The 27,019-nt window shown below is 35.0% G+C and overlaps 1 pseudogene; it reads left to right on the plus strand.

The window, feature by feature from the left end:
- LOC135213885 (uncharacterized) overlaps positions 1-27,019 on the plus strand; it is a 244,949-nt pseudogene that overhangs the window by 71,540 nt on the left and 146,390 nt on the right.

Consider the following 27,019-nt stretch of genomic DNA (forward strand, 5'->3'; position numbering starts at 1 on the left):
ACTGTATTTCCCCATACATTAAGGTTTCATGTCGCACCCTTTGCTAGCCCATTCCAGGAGTTAAATATCTGGTTGTTTTGCAAACTATTGCCTAACAATGTGGGCTTAAGAATAGAACAACTATCCTGTCATAAAAGAAAATAGAGCAAGAATCACCAAAAACATTTTTGTATCATTTGTATCAGTTTGTATCATTTAATAGGAAATCTTATATTAGATGCCATGAAACTCTTTATAGTAACTTGCCATTATCTAATTATGATAAGCAAGACAATGAATATCGCTTAAGTTATTCCTTCAGGATAGGAAAGGGGGTATGCACGGACAGAAGGCACCATCACTTCTTCTAATATTTCTATATATTTCTGAGCAGTGAAGCGGCCGCCAACTTCTGCAAGTTCTCCTACACCGTGTAAATGCATCCACCCCTATACATTGCATGATAATATATAGTCACTGGGAGCAATTTCATATATGAACTGTTGCTTGTATCTTGTGTTGTTTGGACGCCAGCAGTGTAGTCGCCTGTGAGTTGCCAAAGTGAATGTCTTCACGTCACTGAATATTACTCGAACCCAGTAATCAAGGGTTTTATCAGCATACTGACGTGCAAAAGCCAATCTATCCCTTTTATGGTGTTCAAGTTTCCCCTTTTTAAACGGGATCCGATAAAACAGATCTGCATCACGAAGATGATTCCTCACTGTGCGTCCATCGACCTCTAAATGCAGCTAGTCCCTAATGGCTACTGCATTCTTAAAAGGAGATTTGATTGCAGTCAATAATTTGCCTAGCATCTTCAGATGTCTTCCTAGGCCCACCACTCCGGTGTTTATCTTTGAGGTTTCCTGATTCCTGCCACTGCCTCCACCAGCATCTGACTATTGTCTTTGTAATGCCATGTTCCCTTGTATTGAAACTGCACCGTTTAACATGGTTCACCCTTTTAGCGCAACTATTGCCCCTTGTTGGCAAAGCCTTTCCTCTTGCGAGTTCATTCTCAAAAAGGTTTTGGTTGATGTAGTTTCCTGAGGTTTACAAAACAGTTTAAGGTAAACCTTTTCTCTCGACCAAAAGTTAAGAAAGGCTGTAGTTTTGGGCCCACTTTCATGAATAAATAGCTTGTTGGAAAAGAAACCACCTCCACCCCTATTCATAAACCCTGCCTCAGAACCTATTACCTTTCAACATAATTGGAAGCGAATTTATGCTCATTATAAAAATCACTTATAAGTTATACTTATAGTCATAGCATAGTTTACAAACAGTCTCTCTCTTCTCTTAAAAAAAATGGGTTGTGGACAACAATTGTGATTTTGTAGTAATTGCATCGACATTTACTTTCAGTCAATGTAGCAACAGTATCTATTTTTGAAATGGAAATTCCGCAGTAGCTTCTAAAGATCTTGGAGTTAGAGACAAGCATTAACAAAGCTATGCATGGTTTGATTAGATAGTTCACTATTCCTACCTTCCCTTCGAACAACTTCTATCTCCTTCCATTCTGTCCCCCTCCACCCCCATCACCTTTGTCAGACTTAGGAGCACGATGATTTTACTCTACGTAATTCCCTCCTGTAAAGAGTTTTATTTAATCCTGAGAAAAAAAATTTATAAACCAAATTTTCACGTTCCTAATTGTTCACACATTTTTTTTATCAACGTATTTTAGTTTTTATGAAATACGTAAGTAAATATATGTAACTGGTAAGGAGAGGTCTGCACAAATGAGGCTCGTCTACTACATAAACTAAAATGGCGTTGCCATTTACAAAGCCTCGTGAACTCCAGGGGTAAAAGGAATCTTTTCCCCAACTGTACCTCTATATGATGCAGCCGCCCAAAATTCCTGACAAAGTGCCTCCTGAAGGAGGTGAAGAGGTACCATCAGAGGAAATGTAATACCTTAACTTTGCTGTGCAGTCTATCTTCATCATCATTCATCAGATTGCACAACTAATATCATCTATAATCAACATTCATCACCAGTAAGTACTCATGTGATTTAATACTTTTATTACAATAATAAAAGTATTATAATATTTAATATGAAAATACAGAATATTGCTGTACGAAAAAATTAGCATCAGCAGATAATGGGGACCCACAAATATTCTTATAGATGCCTTACACAGAAAAAGCCCGCATATAATTCTTAGATGGGTTCCACAGAAAAATCTGTGAATAGGTGAGTCCGTGAATCTCGAGAATGCAAATACTGTGGGTTCACTGTAAAATTCGTATAAAGTGGAAGAATATTATAGTGTCAAACTATATCCTTAATAATAAGTTGGCAAAGCCACCAGCCACTGTGAATGATTCAACCAGTAATAACTGGTAGGACAGGCAAATATTCCTCTGAATAATACCTTAATCCTGACCTCCTATATGCCCATTTACCTTGTTAGTCTGGCATATTTTTCACAAAAGCTGTTAAATAGAACATACACATGTTTAAGGAATGTTTTCTTTCATTAGAATTTTTGGGAAGGTGGTTGTTAAGACATTAGTTGAACTTTAAATTGATTATGCAGATGAAGTAGGAAGTCTTACCAAGATTTGAACAGCTAAATTACCTCTTTGAAAAGCCTTTTTAACCTGTTGATATGAATATGTTATCCTAGTTTTGGTTGATATTTTAAAATTAAGTATATTCCAGAAGTGCAAATTGACAAGAACTCTTCTAAAAATTGTAAATAAATCTGTTGACATTTCATTATAGGTTAAAGAGGCATGTGAGGCAATTTCTCGTGAATGCAAATGTGATGAGAGAGTTTCCTCAAGACCTTCCAGGTTTGGCCATGGCATTTTCAAGTACACACACAAAACTCCAAGGCAAGATGATGAACTTAATGATTTAGGGTAAGTATTTAGTTTAGAAATCTCCAAGGGCTGTATAGAATCGGTAGATCTTAACAGCACTGCTTGAGAAAGTTAGTAATAGTAATGTAGTGTTATTTTGTAGTTCAAAAACACCAATAGTAGACCTTAGCAATAGTATATTGCTAAGGACCCCATTGTATTTTCTACATTGCACCATGCAAAGGAAACTGTAATATTGAGTGTTAGGCATGAAAAAGAAATAAATGAAAAAAGAATGAGTATGCTAGGAATTGTGGATTTAGTGTATAAGATAAGATTACGGTTATTCCTATATATATATACTAGCTGACCTACCCAGCGCTGCTCAGGAAAACTGTGAATGAAAGGCAATGGGTAGGGGGTGGGAAGAGGGAGGGGGATGTGGAGGGAATAGGGTGGGAAAGGGGAGGGAGAAAAGAGAAGGGAAGAGGGATGGGGTGGTGGAATTGGGAGGGTGAGGGGAAGCTAGGGGGTGAAGGAAGGGGAAGGGGAAATTACATTTCTGTATTAGAAGAGAAATATCATCTCCGCTGTGCAACAACAGTCAGACCTTTTATCGATTGTGTGAAATAAACTGCACAACTGCACAGCAAAGTTGGGGAGAATCATGCAAGGATCTGTCTTCAGCATACTGCATGAATTCATAATGGATTCAGTATACATGAATGTACTTCTAACTCACTGCTGTATTATACTTCAGAAACTCCCCCTTCCTCTTCCCTCCCCCTACCTGTGGCCCGTCATTCAGTTTTCCCGGGCAGTGCCGGGTAGGTCACTACCCTAGTATATATATTAGGCTATAAACCTTCCTCGATCAAAGCCCTATCCAATAGTTTTTGTTTGGTTTAAGTCCGTCAAGCTGTTTAGCCGTGATTGAATTGCAGATAGACAGACAGACGTAATGCCCATTTTAGTATTATTATTGTTTCTTACCCTCTTTCTTCCTAACACCCCCTCCACTCTCCTCTCCCCATCTCTCACTGCCTTTTCTCTCTCCTCTCTCTCTCTCTCTCGCTCTTCTCTCCTCTCTCTCTCTCTCTCTCTCGCTCTCTCTCATCTCTCTCTCTCTTCGCCCAACCCTGACCCCCTGATCCCAACTCCTTGACGATGGTGGGGGGCTTAGGGATCCACTGCAGAGAGAGTATGCCCCTTATGCTACGCTCTCTGCTGTGGATCCACTGAACATTGGGACCTTTAACTCCTTTACTCCTCCTCCTTTTAAATTTCCCCATTTCACTTCTCCTCCTTTCGTTGACGACCTTGGCATAGTTTTGGACTATTGAATTGACTGCTCTTTTAACTTGATGGAGGGTGGAGTTGGACGGCATGCCACTCCACCCGTAAAACTAGAGTACCTGACGTGGTTGAGCGAGGGGAAATTTTTATGTCAAGCCATGCCCGCAGTGCTGGGTCCGATTTCTCATGGGAATTTTCTGACGACCCTTAAGGCATTGTGGGTATGGCGTATATCCAGGTGAGTGTCCCAGGGTAGTTACCGCTGTGTAACAGTATTGCTCCTCCCCCTGTTGGGCCTCCCTGGTGAGAGGGACCTCATCCTGGACGAAGTTTGCAAATTTATTATATGGAAAATTTAAAAAATATCCCTACGACTTCTGGCACGAATTTGGACCAATCTAATGGAAGCTCAAATCAAAAAGACCAGTTTGGTATTAAAACATTAATACCATATATTAAACCAAAGAAATATCGGTACCGTCATGACCCAACCTTGATTCACTTTGACTCCCTCTTTGGGAGTGGAAGTTGGTCAAGGTTTCTAACCATGGAAGCTGAACAAAATATTTCAGCCTTGAAATTAGAAATTTTTTTTACTAAACAGACATCCAACGACAGAAATGTCTTTCAGAAAAATAAAAGAGAAGACTTGGCTTATAGAAGCCACAACAAAAAGCCAGTCAGAAGACTATTTGTCTTTAAAAATTATAGATACTATTAATGTTAAAGTGGAAAAACATGACAATATGAACAGCATTCAGGGTACCATTGTACTTCCAGACAATAATGATGAACCAATTAATAAGAAAATGCTTTTAGACTCTTTGAAAAAGAGATATCCCAATGTTGAAGATTGCGAGGTATATGATATTACAAGTAAAAGAGGCAGTAAACAAGTAGAAAATAGCAAAATAAAATTTGAAGGTTCACAACTACCTCAAAAAATAAAAATTTTAGGACAAAATAGAGAGTTAAGACCCTATATACCAAAGCCACTGCAGTGTCAAAATTGCAGTAAGTATGGACACACACAGAGAAATTGCAGGAATGAACCGGTATGTGCTTACTGTGGATCTACAGAACACACCACCAAATGGAAGTGCGGTGAGCCTAAATGTGTAAACTGTGGTCAGAATCATCATGCAAGATCCAAAGAATGCATGTATTACATATACAATACGGAATTAAAAATGTTAAAAGAAAGAACAGGCATGTCCATAGCAGAGGCTAAATTAGAATTGAAAGTGAGAGGAATTCAAGATCCCGCTAAGAAACGTACGTATTCTACTATAACTGGAACCAGTATTGATACAAAAAATCATACAGACAGAAGTAACAAGATGCAGCAAAGTAAGTCTCAAGAAGAAGTCAGTAATATACAGGATAAAACTAAGATAGTAAAGAATCACGAAACAGGTGCAAATGAATTGGATAATATTCTATCAAATTCATTTGAGGTGTTAATGCAAATAGAAAACACAAGAAGATAATACCACAGAGGTGGAAGGAGGAAGTTGTGATGTACCGAAAATTAAAGCAAAAAAAAAGACCTTAGAGAGAACACCACCCAAAACAAAGAAACCAACTATAATTAAAGAGACATCGGTCAAACCAAAAACCAAAGATATGAAGAAAGAACAAAAACAAAGTGAGAACATACCTTTATCTCCTAAAATAATAATAAAACCTATGGATGCAGAGATCCAAAACACCAAAAAAAAGAATGGAGGAGAACCATACCATGGATGAAGGTGACTATGTCAAAGGTGATGAGGTTACTCCATCACCAATAATTGGTATAACAGAACAAACAAGCAGTAGATGTACATGACAACACTGTGGCTGCAATGATTGCTTCATTGCATTGTGCAATGATAACAAAAATATAACAAAAGATTGCTTAACAAATATTATAAGAAATTTTATGAAATATAGAAAGAAAGAGGCCACCGATTTAAACACCCATGGAAAAATGGATGTATGTGTATTGAGCACTTAAAATATTATAAAAAGATAACAGCTGAATGTGGTAAATAAAAGTTTTAGAAAAAATTCAAATTGATAATAATACAAAAAAAGAAAATAAACACGACCGATATAACATAATATTTTCAATAGTTATATTATAACAATGGACGTAAATGGTCTACAGACCAGATTACACCTGGGAGAAGTACAAAGGTTATTAAAGGAATATGAACCAATGATATTATGTCTACAACATGTCAATGATACAATACCAACAATAGGTAAATATACCTTAATATCAACATCACAGGAAGAAGAAGGAAATTTAGGTACAGCCATATATGTACATAACAAAGTATGTTATGACAAAGTACCAGTAAAAATTGCTGACCTCCAAATATCAGGTATTAGAATTCAGAATTAAACGATAATTAAAAAAATATTAATATAATAATTTATACATTTTACAACCAAAATAAACACAACCAAAAAACAAAAAAAAAACATTACAATATTGATAAACTTGGCGAATTTATTAAAAATATCAAAGAACCTATAATAATATTAGGGGATTTTAATGCTCACAACCCAATATGGGATTGTAACTGTTCAAACTCAAATAGAACAGGAAGTAAAGTAGAAAAGCTTATAGATTCAAATGACATGTGTTGTATAAATGATGATGAAGTTAGCACATATTATTCAAAAACGCATGGAACATTTTCTTCTGTAGATTTAACTCTCTGTTCAACAAGTATAGTTGACAAATTAGATTGGAACACAATTGATGACTTGTACACCAGTGATCATTTCCCAATATTAATTTCCTTTTTACAAATAATCCCGGCAAAACATGTTCCTCACTATAACATTTATAAAGCAGATTGGGAGCAATATGAAATGCATACAAGAAGTATACCGCCATTTGAATATCTAAAAGATCATAATGAAACTAATAAGTTTCTTGTTAATTACATCAAAGATGCTGCTGATAAAGCAATACCAAAATCAAAACCACATCCAACAAAACACAAAGTTCCGTGGTGGTCTGAAAAGCTAACAGGATTAATAAATATAAAACACTCTATAGGGAGACGATTGGATAATTTGAATAGAAAGTTCAGTAAAATAAATAAAACATCAATATTAGAAGGTACTTTACAAAAAATGACAATATTGTTGCTAGAAATTGATGCTTTGAAGCCTATATACAACAAAGTATCTGCAAAATTCCGAAAGGAAGTAATTCAAGGAAGAATAATTTTCATTGAGGAAATATGTTTTCAGATCTCTCTAATAATACTCCCATACAAAAAATATGGGAAAAATTCAGAAAAATAAATGGTACCCATGTGAAACCTCCCAGACATGCCATATTAAAAGACGGAAAAAGAATACTCGATCCTAAAGAAATAAGTAACATAATAGGAGAAAACTTAGCTAATGTAAGTTGTGATAGAAATTTAGATGACCACTTCCATACAAAGAAAAATATATAGAAGTAATAGCAATAAATTTTGAAACAATAGAAGACATATATTATAATAGGAAATTTAATATGGAAGAGTTAGAATATGCTCTCACTAACAGCAATAAATCTGCTCCTGGAGGTGACAATATTTGTTTTGAGATGATCTGCCACTTAGCACCTCTGGCAAAGACATACTTGTTACAATTTTATAATCATTTATGGCTTAGAAATTTATTTCCTGATGAATGGCGTAAAGCAATAATAATTCCTATCCCCAAACCTGGAAAAGATCCAAGTGATGCAAATAACTACAGACCAATTTCTCTAACAAGTTGCTTATGCAAATTACTAGAAAAAATGGTAAATGCTCGATTAACATGGCACATTCGAGAAAATAAAATCTTGACTCCCACTCAATTCGAAGACCATATACGAAGAGGATTTGAGCGAAAGCAAATAACTGTAGCAGTCTTTTTTGACATTGAAAAGGCTTACGATACTACCTGGAGGTACCCTATATTAAAAAGTTTACAAAATAACAACATCCGTGGACATTTACCTAGATTCATCCAAAATTTTTTAACAAATCGTAGTTTTCAAGTGAGAATTGATGATGTATTGTCAAGAACATTTCCACTTGAAAATGGTGTACCACAGGGAAGTGTCCTTAGTGGCACACTGTTTACCCTTGCAATCAATGATATCAAAAAATCTGCCTACTGGAATTAAAAGCAACCTATACATGGATGATTTTGCGATATATTATTCAGCCTCTCGTATTAAACATGCAGAACGCATCATTAATAAAAGTATAATAAAAATAAATGAATGGACCTCATCTGTAGGATTTAAGTTATCCATAAATAAGACTCAAGCAGTAGTGTATAAAGAATGGTGGATGAATGGTGAAGTGATAGATTTAAAAATCAGAAATCTTAGTATACCAATTAGACAAACTGCAAAATTTTTAGGTTTAGTGTTTGATACTCACTTAAACTGGAAACCTCACATAACATACTTGAAATCAAAATGTAAAAAAGCATTAAAATCTAATTAGAAAATTATCAAACACCACTTGGGAGCCGATAGACAAACCCTTACATTACTGTATAAAGCAACAGTCCTGTCTATAATTGATTACGGTTGCGAAGTATATGGCTCGGCATCAGACGCAACACTGAAGCATTGGACCCAGTTCATAATGAGGGCCTTAGAATATGTTCAGGAGCCTTTAAATCATCACCGACATCTTCCTTACAGGTTGAATGTGGTGAACTACCTCTCTCTCTCCATAGAGAGCTTGTAATAATGAAGAGTGCTTTGAGAATCAAGACAAGCGATTCTCCAACAAAAAAATTATTTGAACAAAGAGATATTTTTATTAACAAATCATCCACCCCCTTGTTTCCAATAGAGCTAGAAGACTGTTTGAGTCACTAAATGTAAATATACAAATTCCTCCAGTAGTAAAATTACCTCCGCCTTGGACAATGAATAAAATGAAAACTTGCACACAATTGAAATATTTATCAAAAAAATACTTATATACGCCATCACACCATAGACAACATACAATAGAGCATATAAACCGAAAAGGTCCACATTATGCAATATACACAGATGGATCTAAATCGGAACATGGAGTGGGATATGCTGCAGTGTCCCAGGACAGATCATATCAGTTCTCTCTACCCAATACAGCTTCAATATTCACAGCGGAGCTTTGCGCAATAGCCTCAGCCATAAGAATAATTAAAGAAACATCACTAAATAATTTTGTGATTTTTAGTGACTCAAGAAGTGCCATAGAAGCCATCCAGAGTTATAAACCAAAAAATATTGTACAACAAATTAAATTATCACTTCACAAATTAGATATTATTGGGAAAAAAGTAGAAATATGTTGGATCCCTGCCCATGTAGGGATCAAAGGAAATGAAGACGCGACAAAGCAGCCAAAGAAGCAAATCAAATGACAAGATCAAGTGTGAATCTCCCTGTGAGTGATTATGTAACATACATAAAGATGGGTATTATAAGAAAATGGCAACATATTTGGAATGAAGAGTCAGAAAATAAACAAATTAAAGCAAATAAAACCTGAAGTAGGAACAAAGTGGAGCTCATCATATCAGAGAGAAAGACATGAACAAGTAATTCTGACACGTCTCCGTATAGGCCATACCCGTCTGACACATGGACACTTAATGAGCAGCCCACGTAGCTCAGCTCCTGAGTGCGCAGAGTGCAGGGAGGTTATAAACTCCCCCCCACCCCCCCCGTCAAACATGTGGTTATGCGAATGCCCAAAGTACAACCAGCAACGACTGTCGACACTTGGAAACAGATCTATGAAAAAAATCTTGTCAGAATCCTCTGCATTTTCAGTCATGCCCATTTTTATGTTCTTAAAGAAGCGCAATTTAGTTGATAAAATATAAATCTAAGTAAACTTTGAAAATACGAAAATTATTAGACTAATGAATTTTAAAACAAAACTTTTAAATGTTACTTAACTTATTCTGATTTTATTTTTTATGAAAATATGGATATATGAGTAAATGTATTTATAGTGTGCATGTGTTCCTGTGTGAGTGTGTGCCTTTGTGCAGTTTTTTAGTTTAATTTTCACTCATTCGTCATCACACCGAAAAAACACTTCGGTTCCAGAGCTTTGCCTCTGGCCTAGACATGGTTTTTTTTAATTTTAATCTAATCCTTCGGGCCAGCCCTATGAGAGCTGAAAGTCAGCTCAGTGGGCTGGTTAAACTATTTTAATAATAATAATAATGCCCAACCCTGAACCCCTTTGGTGCCATTGATATCTTACCCCCACAGTATTCAATAGTAAGTCATAATTAGTACGTTTACCAAAAATTGAAAGTCATATTTACTACGTACACTGAAAATTAGGTATGATAAATTTGTAATGTTAGTAAGTCTACGGGGGCTAAACCAGCCCTGTTTCAGGAAGGCGCCCCACCCCATCCTGCGCCTTTGGTGCCTTTTGTTGCTTGAAACCCCATTATAAACGTCTTAGGGATCCCCACTATAACCCTGCCAAGTTTCATGCCCATTGGACCAACTGTCTGGCCATGATTCAATGACAGACGGACGGACAGACATAACGCCCATTATAGCAAGACATATATAGTGGTACCTCAGCTCACGAACGGTCCTGTTCACGAATAAATCTGGTTACAAACCGGTTGTTCAACAAATTTTTGATCCAGTTCGCAAACTGTGCTTCAAGCCACAAACACACAAACATCCCTAGAAAGGGTTCATTAGGAGCACTGAATGCTTTTTAAAGCTTACTGAAGAAATAATATTATGCGATTCAATTTGTGCGAATTCACAATAGCGCAAACTTTTCATTGGAACCGAACTAATTATCATACACAAATTCTTCACAATAGCACAAACTTTTTATTGTAACCTAACTAATTATCATACACGAGTTCTTCACAATAGCACGAACATTTGCAAACCCTCCAGAAGCACTGCAAAACACTGCAAGTGTTTGTGTAATATATTATGCAAATGTTTAAATTTTTAAGCTTTTCTGTGTAAAATATTTATTAAAAATGTATTATTTTTATTTTTGTACAAGCATAAATATGCAGTTAGTGCATATACCATATATACTCATGTAACACGCAATTTCGCATATCATGCGACCCCCAAATTTTCACCCTTAAAAAATGATTTTATCACGTATCTCACATAAGCAGTTAAATTTACGAGACCAAATAACAATAGGCTAACCTCTTTTCCTCTTTATGTATTCCATTTTTTAGTTAAACTAACCCATTTTCCTCCATTTCTTTATCTATCCCATCTTCTAATTAAGTTTTAAAAAGTAAAAGAAATTGCCAGAAGTATTGTTATACTTGTTGTAGAAACACATACAGCCGGAAATAGCTGATTTACTATGAACAACCTAAACTGATAACAACAGCGTTTTTGCTTGGATTTCAACCATCATATGATAGTAAAAAATTACCGTATTTATGTAACAAATGACTTTAAAAAGAATAGGACTGATATATTCTTTCATTACTATATCCTTACTCGATATGTAGAAAAGATCGGCGAGGGCATATACTGCTAAATTTAACCTTTAAGTTTTAGCTGAAGCTTGGGAGAGAATGTTGACCTCCTGCCAATGACTATTATCGTGCATTGGCAATGTGGATGAAACTTTCAAACTTTGGTATAGTACCATCAAACTCGACCAAACAAATTTGAGAGAAACATGTTTTAATCAAAACTATTGGGCGTGAAAGAACACATTTTATTGTAGTATTCTGACGAGATGAAGTGAAAAATATCGAACGGAATCTGTTGATTTTTGTTTACGTGTAAACGAATGTTTTGGTTAGGAAATCAGCTTAGGGCAATGGCGAGGTAAGTGTGGTTTGCTATATTGAACTCAAATCAGAGCGGCTTTCTTGCTTCTAGTTAGCACAAGTGAATCTCAAGATATTCTATTTATATGGGACAAGGTTATTTTACGTTATACGAAGTGTTTTCAAGTCGAAATATCAATTAAATATGTATCGTGTGTGAACGAAATTTTGTTATTTTTTTCGTTAGTAAATGGCGCCGAGGGCATGTTTACTTTGTAAACATACCCTCGGCGCCATCTACTAACAAAAAAATAACTAAATTTCATTTACAAACGATACATATTTAAGTGATGTTTCGACTTGAAGACACTTTGTATAACGTAAAATAACCTTGTCCCATATAAATAGAATATCTAGAGGTTCACTTGCGTTAACTAGAAGCAAGAAAGCCACTCTGATTTGAGTTCAATACAGCAAAACAAACTTGCCTCGCATTCGCCCACAGCTGATTTCCAAACCATAACATTGATTGCTATGTTTGTTTATAATACAAACAAATAGTAATATGATAATACGTGTAATATTACTGGATGCAGTGAAGTAAAGCATAACTTCTTAAAAGATCCATGGATAAGATGCATATTCATTGTTTGTATTTTATCATATGATACTAACATGTGATTATTGCATACTCTAATTTTATATCTTGGGTACGATGCGACCCCCTTAGAATTAACTCCAAAATTTCGTCTTCAAAAGTCGTATGATATGCGAGTGTATACGGTATGTACTTTTATAAGATGCGTTACCCACTCACAAAGTTACTGCACTTTTCAAAGATGATATCCCTTCAGAAACTTTGTTTGATTTCTGAAGTACGTAATAATATACTACAATTAGTGTAAATTTTTATGCTTTTAAGTGTAAAATCAGAGCGGAGATTATGTGCATGCTATTTTTATTTTGGAAAGTAATACAAAGACAGTAGGTAATTCACTGTTAGTTACCATATAAGAACTCTAGGATCAACTAGTAAAACATCACAGTTGTCGTTCTGTGAAAATCACTTTCTTAACCTCGGAGAAGTGTTAGTACAATCTGTATGTACTATGTTATGTAATTACAGCACATACAGTTAATGTACTTTCAGAAGATGTGATCCCATTCTCTCTCTCTCTCTCTCTCTCTCGTAGTTAGCTCTCACACTAGTTCATGATTTTAAATTGATTTAATTTTACCTTCACCCTGTGCATTACTTATGTACATACGTCTTCTTTATTTTATTTAATTGTGTGACTTCATTATGACTGACTTATGAAGTTTACCTAGTGAGGCAAAGAAAACTTTTATTCTGACAGAAAAAGAAAATGGCATCCCATGAATAATGGGTAACATTAGTATACGTACAAAAGTGGATTCGTATCTACATATTAGTTACTGTAACCATTTTTATGCCAACCAGTTATTCCTTTTTTAAGGGTAATGTATTAAAGTAATTTTTTAATCAAATTACAGTAACTTTAATTTCATTTAAATGTTAGCATGATTAGGGTCATATTTAGTGTTCAAACCCTAGAAGTAAGTATTTATTAGCAATTTCAGAGACCATACCAAGTTCGTGGTATTACAGTATGTTGAAAAAGGTATATTGTTGTGTAAATGTATACGGCTAGAAACAGCTGATTTGCTATGAACAACCAAATCCGATAACAACCTATTCGCTATGGAGAAAATATAAGCAAGGGCATACACAGGCAACCCTCGGCTTACGACGGGCGTTCCGTTGTTGAGACGCATCGTATGCCGAAAAATCATTAAAAAATCCTAAGAAAATCTTACTTTTAATGCTTTGGGTGAATTAGAAACTATGAAAACTGCATTTGTATTGCATTTTTCTTTAAAAAAAAAATCTTCAAATATTAATTATTTTGCATTTTTGGAGTCATTTCTTCCGTCAGATTGGCGTCGTAAACTTGGAAATAATTCCTGATAAATATAATATAAAAGCGTCATAACCTTAGAACATCGTAAGCCAAACCTGTTGTAAGCTGGGGACAGCCTTTACTGCTGAATTTAAGGTGCAAGTTGTAGCTGAAGCTGAGGAAAGAATTTCATCTACTAACCACTAATTTTGTGCATTGGCAACATGGATGAAAACTCCCACAACTATCAAACTCGACCGTAAACAAAATTTGAGAGAAACGTATCTTAATCATAACTATTTGTCATGAAAGAACACATTTTACTGTTTTCACTCAGATAAAAGATAGGTATGTAGGGCTTGTAGTATTCTGATGAAATTAAGTGAAAATGTCGAACACAGCTTGTTCATTTATTTGACGCAATAAACAAGCCCTCAGCCCCATCTATTAACGAAAAAAACTACCCCATCTATTAACGAAAAAACTACATTTCATTGACAATGATACATATTCGAGTGATATTTCAACTTGAGAACACTTTGTAAAACTTAAAATAACCTTGCTCATATCAAGAGTATCTAAAGATTCATTTTTGCTAACTAGAAGCAAGAAAACTGCTCTGATTAGAGTTCATCAAAATAAACTTACCTCATAATTGCAGCAGATTTCCAAACCGAAACATTGCTCTTTGTATTTTATTATACATAATATAAACATACATACAAAGTTATGAATGCAGTGAAGTAAAGCATAACTTTGTGCCAAAAAACCATAAAAATGGAAGGAAAATAAAGTGTTTCAGAGGTTTGAATGAATTATTTGTTTTTACATGATTATAAATGGGGAAAGTTGATTCAGGTTACGAATTTTTTGAGTCAGGAACAGTATTCTTGAACAAATTAAGTTCATGAACCGAGGTACCACTGTGTATATATATTATATATATATATATATATATATATATATATATATATATATATATTATATATATATTTTTTTATATATATATACACACACACACACACACAGTGGTCCCCCCGTATTCGCGGGCTCACACATTCGCGGATTTTTCTTTGGAACCTATCTAGAAATTATTCGCGGACGGACTCGCCCATTCGCGGAATTTGCTGGCGAAAATAATCACTAATTAGTGTATTTTGAAGTTTATTTTCATGACTAAATACATTTTTATGATACAAAAATGATTTACTAATTTTCAAATATTAATTTTGATTAATACTGTATTAGTAAGTTTATAAGTTTAAACGATAGCACATAATAAAAATAATAATTCTCTCTCTCTCTCTACACCACAAAGATGTATGTTTTTTTTGTATGATAAATAAATGATTTACTATTTTCAAATAATATTATTTATACAGCAATAATATCAATTCATTAAAGAAAATACCATAGTGAATTAGTAAGATTTTAGCTTATAAATCTAAAAAATTATGGAAGAATGAAGGAAATCCCAGTCCTCTTTCGAGTCTAACTCCAGGTACTAAAACTGTCAGATATACATATCAAGTTAAGTGACAGGAGGGGGGGGAAGGAGCTGTTTTGTTGCTGCCATCAAGTGCTCATGAAATTCCCCCCCCCCCCACCCCCCCCCCCACCCTCTCTCCTCTCTCTCTCCTCTTTTTCTCCTCGTTCCCCACCTCTCTCTCTCCTCTCTCTCTCTCTCTCTTCTCTCTCTTCTCTCTCTCTCTCTCTCTCTCTCTCTCCTATCTCTATCTCTCTTCGTCATCTCTCTCTCGTCTCGTCATCTCTCCTCTCGTCTCTCTCTCTCCTCTCTGTCTCTCTCTCTCTCTCTCTCTCTCTCTCTCTCTCTCTCTCTCTCCTCTCTCTCTCTCTCCACACAAGATAATGTGTCATAGTGGTAACTCCTCCCTCTCTTTTGCTGGAAGCGTTATAAGTATTTTTTGAGAGAACAGAGAGAGATAAACTCTCTCTCTCTCTCTCTCTCTCTCTCTCTCTCTCTACTCTCTCTTCTCTCTCCTCTCTTTTTACCGAGATGAAAGAATTTTTATGGTACTAGTATGTAAAATGTTTATTGATAATTTCAGTTATTTAATAATAATAATAATAATAATTAATAATAATAATAATAATAATAATAATAAAACTGTAATTACAAAACTCATAATGTTAGTATTTTAAAAGAGATGAAAATGACCTTTCCATTTCAGTTGTAAGGATAACTCCTCTTTCTTACTGAGATGAGAGAATTTTTTATGGTAGATGCACATGTTTATTTTATTTTCAAATAATAATAATAATAATAATAGAAGCAGTAATAATACGATAACTAATTTCAAATGAAAATTCTTCTCTTTGTCTTTTTCTGTATCAATTTCCCTACCTTAATTCCAGTGACGCTCGGAGCTGGGAAAGTAACAATGCCATACAATTGTCAACGAATTTAATGGTGTTATGTAATCTCTCTCTCTCAACTCTCTCTCATCTCTCTCTCTCCTCTCTCTCTCTCTCTCTCTCTCTCTCTCTCTCTCTCTCTCTCTCTCTCTCGGCTGCAAGTGTTATACGTACGTATCCTTTAAGGCTACTAATGTTTATGATTACTTTGAAATTATATTAATACAATCTCTAAGATTAATACAGTAATATGATAATAATTTAAGGTAAATTTGATGCAGGATGTTACATAAGGTATACATTTGGTGTTTCTATTTCTTCCTTCTTTTATCTCTCTCGCTCTCAGCAAAAGAATTGATAGACAGACAAACATAATTGCACAGTCCTCTCTCTCTTCTCTGGAGAAATATATGTATTTATGGGAGGGGAAAAAATTTGCCTACAGACGTTCATTTCAATCTATTGAAATCGTAAGGAGTTTATTCTCTCTCTCTCTCTCTCTCTCTCTCTCTCTCTCTCTCTCTCTCTCTCTCTCTCTCTCTCTCTCTGCTATTGGCTGTTTATATATTTCTAATGGTAAAATGTTTAAGATGACTTTAAAATGATATTAATAATACCAATTCAATGGTATATTTGATGTAGGATAATACTTTTAAGTAGACATTTGGTATTTGTGATTTCACATACAATTGTTTCCATTGTAAAAAGAAAATAGATGTCTCAAATAGTAACAGTATGAAAGAAAACATGCATACTGAATACTTATAGGGGGACTGAATTATTTTTACATACGTAACTAAGTCATGCAGTACGTACATAGTATGTATTTATGTATAACCATAAAATGTAAGATTTATTTTAAAACAGTATTAATAATATTTTAAAGATTAATATGAACCATAATAGGATATTTTATGTATATTTGATGAAGGATGGTCTTTTTAGGGATACTTTGGTGTTTGCATGTTCAGGATAGGAGTTTATGAGCATTTTTAGAGGTGGGTTCCAAACATTCGCGGATTCTAACTATTCGTGGGGGGGTCTGGTTCTTCTATGTTTTACGAGCATTGCACATTGTCAGTCCCCAATATTTGGATCAAGAAATTGAATATATAAGAAAAATAGGGAAAGATTTATGTTATCCTTTACATATATTGGATATTTGTTATAATAAAGCCCACAAAAAAAAAGTTTTATAGTGTAAGTAACACGGAGAAAGAAAATTCTAAGAACATTCTCAGTTTGCCTTATTTTAACGGATTTGCAACCATTAAATCATTGTTAAAAACCTTTAAGGTCAACCTTGTTTTTTCCTATAATAACACACTAAAAGGAATGTTAATAAAAAATGGCCACAGAGAAAGCAACAACATAATATATAAAATTCCATGTATGGATTGTCCCTCATTTTATCTCGGACAGTCGAGCAAGGGCTTAGAAGTAAGGTTAAGCCAGCATAAATATTCTGTAAAAACTGGGCAAACATCTAATGCAATATTCATTCATTTAAGTGAAAACAACCACCGAATAAATTGGATTGGTAGTTCAGTAATTGCAAGGTCAAAAGATGTCCTATCACGAAATCTATTAGAATCTGCTTTATACTACTTACTTCTCACTGTAATTTCAATATTAGTCGTGGCCTGTTTCATTTAGACCCTTGTATTTGTAACATGTTTAAGAATGACCTCAAAGATATAATTACAGACTTAAATAAAAATTAGTTGCCTTAGAGATATCTTCGTTATATATGTATGCTTAATATGTATTGTGAATATGTATTGTGAATGTTTTTGTTTACCAAGGTTTTGAATAGCTGTCACCTATAATAATCCTTTAACCCTTAAACGCCGAGTGGACGTATTTTACCTCGACATTATTTGTCTCTCTGGTGCCGACTGGACGTATTTTACGTCGACATACAAAGTTTTTTTTAAAAATTCGCGGAAAAATACTTATATATATAGGCCTACCAGCTGAAAACTCTTGAAGCACGCACCTTGGGGGATGCTGGGAGTTCACGGATCAAGGTTTTGTTTTGTTTACAATCGTTACGCAGGCGCGCAAGCGCGAATTTCTTTCTTACCGCACTAAAAAGTATCGGTGACACATCTCTGAAATTATTTAGTCACTTTGACATAATATTTGTACCATTTTAAATTAGCCGTTACATGGAGTATTATATATGAAAAGTGCATTTTTATGTAGAATACAACAAAAAAATACTCATGATTGTAGCTTTTATCAGTTATGAGATATTTTCATATAAATAACGATAAGTGCGGAAATTTCAACCTTCGGTCAACTTTGACTCTACCGAAATGGTCGAAAAACGCAATTGTAAGCTAAAACACTTATATTTTAGTAATATTCAGCCATTTACCTTCATTTTGCAACAAATTTGAAGTCTCTAGCACAATATTTCGATTTATGGTGAATTTATGAATAACTTCTTCCTTACGTCCGCGCGGTAACTCTTCCGAAAAAAATCATACGTTCGATTGTGGTAATGTTTGCACCATTTTAAAATTAGCCGTTACATAAAGTTTTATATATGGAAATGTGCGCAATTTCATGCACAATACATCTAAAAACAACCCATGGTTGTAGCTTTTATCAGTTTTGAAATATTTTCATATAAAAAATGATAAGTGACAAATTTTCAACCTCTGGTCAAGTTTGACTCTACCGAAATGGTAAAAAAACGCAATTGTAAGCTAAAACTCTTATATTCTAATAATATTCAATCATTTACCTTCATTTTGCAACAAATTGGAAGTCTCTAGCACAATATTTCGATTTATGGTGAATTTATGAAAAAAATAAAATTTTCCTTACTTCTGCGCGGTAACTCTTCCGAAAAAATCATACGTGCGATTGGGGTAATGTTTGCACCATTTTAAATTAGCCGTAACATAATGTTTTATATATGAAAATGTGCGCAATTTTATGTAGAATACTACTAAAAATAATTGAAGGTTGTAGCTTTTCTCGTTTTTGAAATATTTGCATATAAATCACGATAAATAGAAAAAAACCACGTTTGGTCAACTTTGACTACTGAAATGGTCGAAAAATGCACTTGTAAGCTAAAACTCTTACAGTCTGGTAATATTCAGTCATTTATCTTCATCTTGAAACAAATTCGAAGTCTCTAGCACAATATTTAGATTTATGGTGAATTTAAAAATAAACTTTCCTTCCCTCCGAGCGCGGATTCTCCGCCACAAATCTCTGAAATGCGTACATCGCATACTCGGAATATTTGCTCCATTTCATATTAGGCATTTCATAGAGTTTTATATATGAAAATGTGCGCAATTTCATGTAGAATAAAACGAAAAATATTTGAAGTTTGTAGCTTTTCTAATTTCCGAAATAATTGTATTTAAAAAAAATATATAAAAAAATTTGACATTCGGTCAACTTTAACTCGTCAGATATAGTCGAAAACTGTAATTGTAAGCTAATACTCTTGCAGTATAGTAATATTCAATCATTTGTCTTCATTTTGAAAGAAATTGTAAGTCTCTAGGACAATATTTAGATTTATGGTGAATTTTTGAAAAAAATATTTGTTTATGCCCGCTCGTTACGAATTCATTCATCATTTTGTGATAACATTTTCTCTGTGTTGCTTTTATCATTTTACAATGTGTTATATAACAAAATGATCGCAATTCAGTGTACATTAAAAAAAAAAAAATTATCTCTACCTTTAACAGTTTTGCGCATAGCGTGATTTGAATACAATTATATATGAAATTTTGTTTTTGCGCTATCATATATTGCATTATTTATATATAATAATGATAATTTTTTTCATTTCTGATGATTGCATACTAAACTTCAGGCAATGACAAAAAAAGGAGCCAAAAATGAACTCTTAATCTTGAAAACTAAGCGCGCTGTGATTTTTTGAAAAAAAAAATTTTTCCGCTTCAGCGCTCACTCCGAGACCCCCCTGGCACACGGAAGACGATTTTTAATATACCCCTTCGTCGTTTAAGGGTTAATTGTCTTGCCCTTGTGTCTGAGCAGATTGTCTTAAACTTTTAATTGCACCCATGTTTTTGCTTGTTTGGGAAGGTTACTCATCTTCCAGGTGTGTCGGATTCTAGGTACTAATCTCTTTATAATCCCTATGTGTCAGTTATACGACCTTTCGTTAGAAGTAGCTAGAGGTGACTGTCACCTGGGAAACTCGCAGGTGAAATGAGGTGGTCTCGCCAGCAACAAGATGAGCTTTTGGCATAGTTTCGAGTATTATTTTTGGGGTACATAGTGGATTGATTGTGGGGAAAAAGCTTTTTTTTTTATTTTTTTTCATTTTTATTTTTTTTTTTTTTAATTTATAAACATCCTGGCACCTAGCATAAGAAACTAATAACCAGACAAAGGCACTATAAACCCTATGGAGTGTAAAACCCAGTTATGAATATATTTAACAAGCTCCGTAAAACCAAATTGCTGCTAACTGATGGCAACGGTAACCACGGGTCACACACACACACACACACACACACACATAGATTAGAAAATTTTTCTAATCTATTGCAACATTCAATATATTTCACCCAGTCCCTTTGCCTAAAGATACTTACACACCCACAAACATTCACTCCGACCTAATTACGCAAGACGAGTACACACACACACACACACACACACATATATATATATGTACACAATGGTTAATAATCTATGTTGAACATAAAGAAATGAAGAAACATACAAATAAATAGTTCACGGAGAGTAGGGAGGACTCAAGACTACAGTGAAATGACAGCAGGAGTGTCCAGGGAATAGTGACTCAGATTAGAAATGGGAACTCATTGTGGTCAAAGTCAACCTTTATAATCCCATTTGGAATTTGGGTACGCCAGTCTTCTCATAGTCTTGAGTTCTCCTGACTCTACGTGGCTATCGATAATTATAGTTTACAGCCCATGAACTATTTATTTGCATGTTTCTTCATTTCATTATGTTCAACACATTATTATTCACCAATATATATGGTGCCACACTCTATACACAAGGTCAAGGCACTGCCATAATAATCCCTGCCCAAATACCTCGGAAGAAATCAATAAAAAAAATTCAATAATAGTGTAATGTACATAATTTACCACCCTCAAAGTAACTAAGCATTGTAAATATTATAGATAATAACCTCAAAGCTCCCCCCCCTCCTCCCATATCCCATAACCATGGACATTCCTTTCCTCTTAGAGCTGTATTTCTTGCTTTACAAAAAATGTGACACAGGAGAAATGGACAGTAGCTAATGGAATAAATGGAAACCGTACCCCAACTGTGTCCTTATCTACCTAGGAGTGTGTGTGTGTGTAATGTGTTACCATTGCCATCAGTTAGCAGCATTTCGGTTTTACGGCACTTGTTAAATATATTCATAACTGGGTTTTACACCCCATAGTGTTTATAGCACCTTTGTCTGGTTATCGGTTTCTGAGGCTAGGTGCTGAGACCGCCTATAAAATGCAAGCTTAACGAATATGCATCTTTTCCTCTTAGTCCAGTTTAATAATTAAATAGCTGAGGTTGGAAAAAATTGCTTTATTTTGCATCTCAACTGATTTTAACAGTGCAGTTTAATAGCCTTGATAATAAATCTACCCTGATCTGCTCACTGTTAATGCCCTAAATTGGCCCTAATCCAAGATGGCCACCATTGCCAATATTTAATACCAAAAATTAAACATCTTCCTAACTAATAGTGCTGTAAATGCAAACAAGTTATGTAATTCTATGTTTTTGGAGCCAGGGAATTCTTCTAGAGTATTTTCAGTAAGATTGAGAAGATATTAGAGCTCCTTAAATGCATTCCCAAATTTAATATCTAGGAAGTCGAATCATCCGGAAACTCTGCTTCACTGTTTACTGCAGCATTGGTGCAGGTAATTCCCTTGCAGTGACCACAAGCCAAAGTGCACAACAGTCCATTTTTGCAAGAGGAACAAGTATTTTTGTCACACTTGCTGTACCATTTGACTAGTTTCAACAAAAATGCTGGAGCAGCATCCCTCTGCATCCTCATTGGCTTGAGTTTCTCTAAATTCTGGTCTTTGTGGATAAACTAACCCCACTTTATTGGATCAAGATGAGTGCCCTGTCATGTCTGTACCTATTGGTACACTGTAAGTGTGGTACTTGGGTGCATCACTGGTGGGTGGAAGAGATTCAGGAGGCAGACTGACCGACTTGGACACACTTTGCTACTGAAGCTAGCTGTTTTTTCAAACTCAAGGCTGTTTCCAGACTTACAGTTGTATAAGATTTCTAGCGCAGCTTCCCCATGCTTGTTGACATCATCATGACATTGATTTCTCTTCATGAATAATTGGGCATGATCTTTGAGCTGATAGCATTTGCTCATTGCCATGACCTTTCCCATGCCGCATGGGCTTAATGTTGCATTACACCCTGTGATTGCATGTAGGATGACTAATGGTACAGTAAGGCCAGGAGTTAGATGATCTTGCATGATCTGGATGTTGAGATCTTGCTGGCTGTCTGCAAGAAGATATCATGATGTCTAGGACTTAGATTTTGCAGGAGCAGGACCAGCATGTCGGTGTCATCCCCTATGACTGCCACTGATCTTTTGGCCCTAGCACATGCTGTTGACACAATATCGTAGTCAGCATCACCAGCACTGAGTTGGACTTCAACTCCCGCTATTTTCAGCTCCTAACCAATGAAGTACAGAAATGTTTATGTTCCTGGGGTTTGTAAGGAAAGTCTTTTCCTTCATGGTCAGCTGCATTTCTGGCGTAAAGTTAACGTCTGCTCCGATGTTTGAGCTGGAACGTCTCAAGTGTGCTTCATCCTTGGTAGAGGGACCTCTTCCATAGCCATCAAATATGACAAAAGCATGTCTGTAGTGATAAAGTATAAAGGAAAAGCAAAATTCTAACTATCACTGGACAGCTAGAAAGAGAATCAAATGAAAGACTGAAATAATTAATTAAAGACTCGACACAGAAGACCGACTTTCTAGAACAAGACCCTGGGAAACTGAACCATTCCTGCAAGTAAAAAAAAATAAAAGGGTCACTTCTCGCCATACTCTGATATCAATTCCACAAAATTGAATAGTCAGCAGTAAATCAATTAGCCTCTTCAACACATTAAACACCATAAGTATTATCAATATTAGGTAATAATCCGGCTCACAGAGGACGACAAAGCAACAATTCAATAGCGTTCATGTCAGAAAGAAACATAATTCTTATTAACACACTTTTCAAAATAATAATAAAATAATAATAAATCTCATAAAGAGGTCAGTGATACATTTCACCAACATGTGCACAAAAATGGAGTGATGATAATTTTTCACGAAACTCTCATGAGAAAGAAGGGTTTTCTGCCACTTCACACGTCATCTCAAATAGTTCGAGATGCTGAAAAGGACTTCATTAATGAAAGTTCCAACAACTCTCACCTCTGATGTCCATGATAATTGTTTTGTGTGGTTGTCACGTGCCCTCCATCTTCAAGGACAAGCTGGGCGAATATTGCCCCAAAACTCATATGATACAGTGGAGGTAAAACATGATGTACAAACAAACGAGCATTCTCGTAAAACCACTCCCGATCTACCACGTCATGGTGTGAATGAGTTTGTTGTGTAAAACCGATTGTGTAATAACATCATTTATTCTTGTGATAGAAATTCACTCTCGACGTGGTTCGGAAGTCACGTAAAGCCGTTGGTCCCATTGCTGAATAACCACTGGTTCCATGCAACATAAAAGCACCATACAAATAACATCATTTATTTCATAATTCCTGATCTACACATAATAGAGTTTTCAACATTTTATAATCTCCTTTTTAGGAAAGTAATCTATTTTAAATAGCACTTATTGCTCACTGATTCCGCCCACAGAAACAAACGCACTCATAAGTTGTGTTAAAAACAAATCATGTACAAATAGTATTAAAATAACACAAAGTAAAACAAATAAGCATACTACGTAGAGTATAAAGGACTAAGGATATCTTAATTTGTAAATAAAAGCCATCTTATCCATAATACTTATGGATAAGATGGCTTTTATTTACAAATTAAGATATCCTTAGTCATTTCTGTAGAGCCAGTTACTCCCCAAATTCTTAAAGAGTACCGTATATACTCGCATATCATGCGACTTTTGAAACCTAATTTTGAAGCTGATTTTAAAGGGGTCACATCATACACGCAGTATAAAATTAGCATACCTTCTATGCTTTCCCAAATCGGCAGAATGCGATAGTTACTACCGGAGGAAAACAGTAGATCTTTTAAAAAGTCATGCTTTACTTGTACTTCACTATATCCAGTGATATTGTATGCATTCTCATATTACTATTGTATTTTAAAATACAAAAGAGCGATCGTGCGCCATTTGCATTATTTTGGTTTATACAGCATGGTTAACTATTCTAGTCTAACCATCTATAATTTCCAAATCAGTTGATTAAGGCACAATACCGAAGGAATTTTTACTTTTTTTTACTCGGTAAAAGAAACATTTGTTACTTGAACTATTATTTTTATTTTAGGATACGCAGTCAAGTGAAAATTTATTAAAGTAAAAAAAAATGCATAAAATTAATAAACTAAAATCCTCCAAAGTCGCTCTCCGTGTCCGTATCATCAAATACTGCTCTGAATTCTTCGCCATCAAGGCAGTCATATTCGTCATCTTCCAGATCTTTGATCATTTCATCTTCATATGGAAGGTATAGTCTTGCCACCGTGGCGAGCTCTCTGGCGTGGCTTTTAAAGATCTGCCCTTATGCTAATTTTACAATAACAACAACTGCCCGTGTTTGACAGACCTTTGAATGTCCTTGAGACAAACCCCGAGGCTATAATTAGATTATAAGGGGTTTTCATTCCCAGGTACTTTAATCTCCTTCCTATTCGGCCCTGCTCTCTCTCTCTCTCTCTCTCTCTCTCTTCTATCTCTCCCTCTCTCCTCTCTCTTCTCTCTCTCTCTCTCTCTCTCTCTACTCTCGCTCTCTCTCTCCCCCCCTCCCCAAATCCTCAGCTGTCCCAAGCGAGAGTTTTTTTTATGGGACAACATAGGCCCGCATTTCGCATTTTTCCATAACCTAATTATTTTGTATACGATTGCCCTTTCTCGGCTGTGAAGTTGATGTCTATCCATGGCTGTGAGATGACCGGGAATAACTTGTAGTCGGTGTCAGAAAGTCACTCCACACTTCAGTCAGGCCAAAACTTTGCCATATCGCATTCAAGCAATATTCAGTCATTGTTTCTTATCTATTATTGTAGAGAGAGAGAGAGAGAGAGAGAGAGAGAGAGAGAGAGAGAGAGAGAGAGAGAGAGAGAGAGAGAGAGAGAATCTGTTTGTATACGATTGTTTATTTTCTCACTCGTCAAACTTACTCTGTTATGCTTTATTTCATATTTCCTTGCTCACCAATTTATTCTATACCTACGATATTAAGAAATCAAGATATGTGTAGAAGGGAGAACTGCCTCCAGACTGTACAGTCAGTATGGATTGAAGCACGTGGAACTGGTTGAAATATTCGCACAGCACCAAAATGAGATACCATGGTATAGAAAATCTGACTCCGTTTCTTGTTATTACATAAAAAAACTTTATCATTGTGAACTTACGTAATTTATCTAGAATTCTGCGTAACGGAAAAGATAATATTTGATATCTGTAATGGGAGAAATGGTTTTATCTCTGTTGTTGTTATAAATTTGGCAGATATGCGATCAAACACGTGGGAGGACCAAAACAGTTGTTGTTAGCCGCCGGGGATATAAAGGCTGTGACCAGCAGACAGAAAGATTAACATTTTTCCAGAGATTAAAGAGCTGAATTTTGTTTTGAAGCTATGTCAACCGCGTTAGTAAATAGGTATCATCTTTTTTTTCTTTTCTTTTTGCGGAATCTTCAAACCATTTTGCATTCAAAGTAATGAGAAGGAATCATTCTATTCTTCATGTAATCAGTAAAATACTTACACTAAGAAAAACTAAAACTACTTATTGTATGCAAAACACACACATCATCGTTAGCTTCGCGTGTGTAAACGTTCATTCTAAGAAATTCACAGAGTAGTATAACTAACACCTGATTGGTTGGTTGGTAGCCATGGAGATCTGTTATCCAATGAATGCCCTCTGCTTCTGTTCTATTTATAGACATATGCCATGGATGGCACTAGTTTTGAACGTTACCATGTTCGTGATTTTCTGACTGCTGACGGCAAAAATTACTCAATAATTTTCTTTATATAATTATTTCTTCATGAAAACAATAATATAATATGATCATTTTAACTTTAATGTGTAGTGGTATGAAAATACCAGTGTGTCGTAGCGATGCTTCATCAATATAGTGGTATGAAAATACCACATGGTGTTGTAGCGATACGTAATCACGAAGTACAAATCCTTTTCCCGAACCATCCTCAAAATTTTACGACTCTTCAACTTCAAGATCGATATGGTGAAATATATTATATAGTCATACTTATTGTTAAAATTCACAAGTTGAACTGCAAAGCATTATTATATTTTGATTGTCATGTACATATATTTTTTGCGTTTTACGGAATGTTTGTTTTGAAAATAATAGCTATTAGTGAACATATGATATTAATCGTCCCACTATTTTGTTATAGGTGATCTTAGTTATCTCACATTCATTTAACAGTATTATATTAATATTTATTTAAATAAACTGTAATTAATAAATACCAATTATGAAAAACATAAAGGCAAAAAAATGTTTTTGCTGCAGTAGTGATGTTTGTTTGATTATGCATCTGACCTC

This window comes from Macrobrachium nipponense, chromosome 43 (assembly GCF_015104395.2).
Source record: "Macrobrachium nipponense isolate FS-2020 chromosome 43, ASM1510439v2, whole genome shotgun sequence".
Classification (NCBI taxonomy): Eukaryota; Metazoa; Arthropoda; class Malacostraca; order Decapoda; family Palaemonidae; genus Macrobrachium; species Macrobrachium nipponense.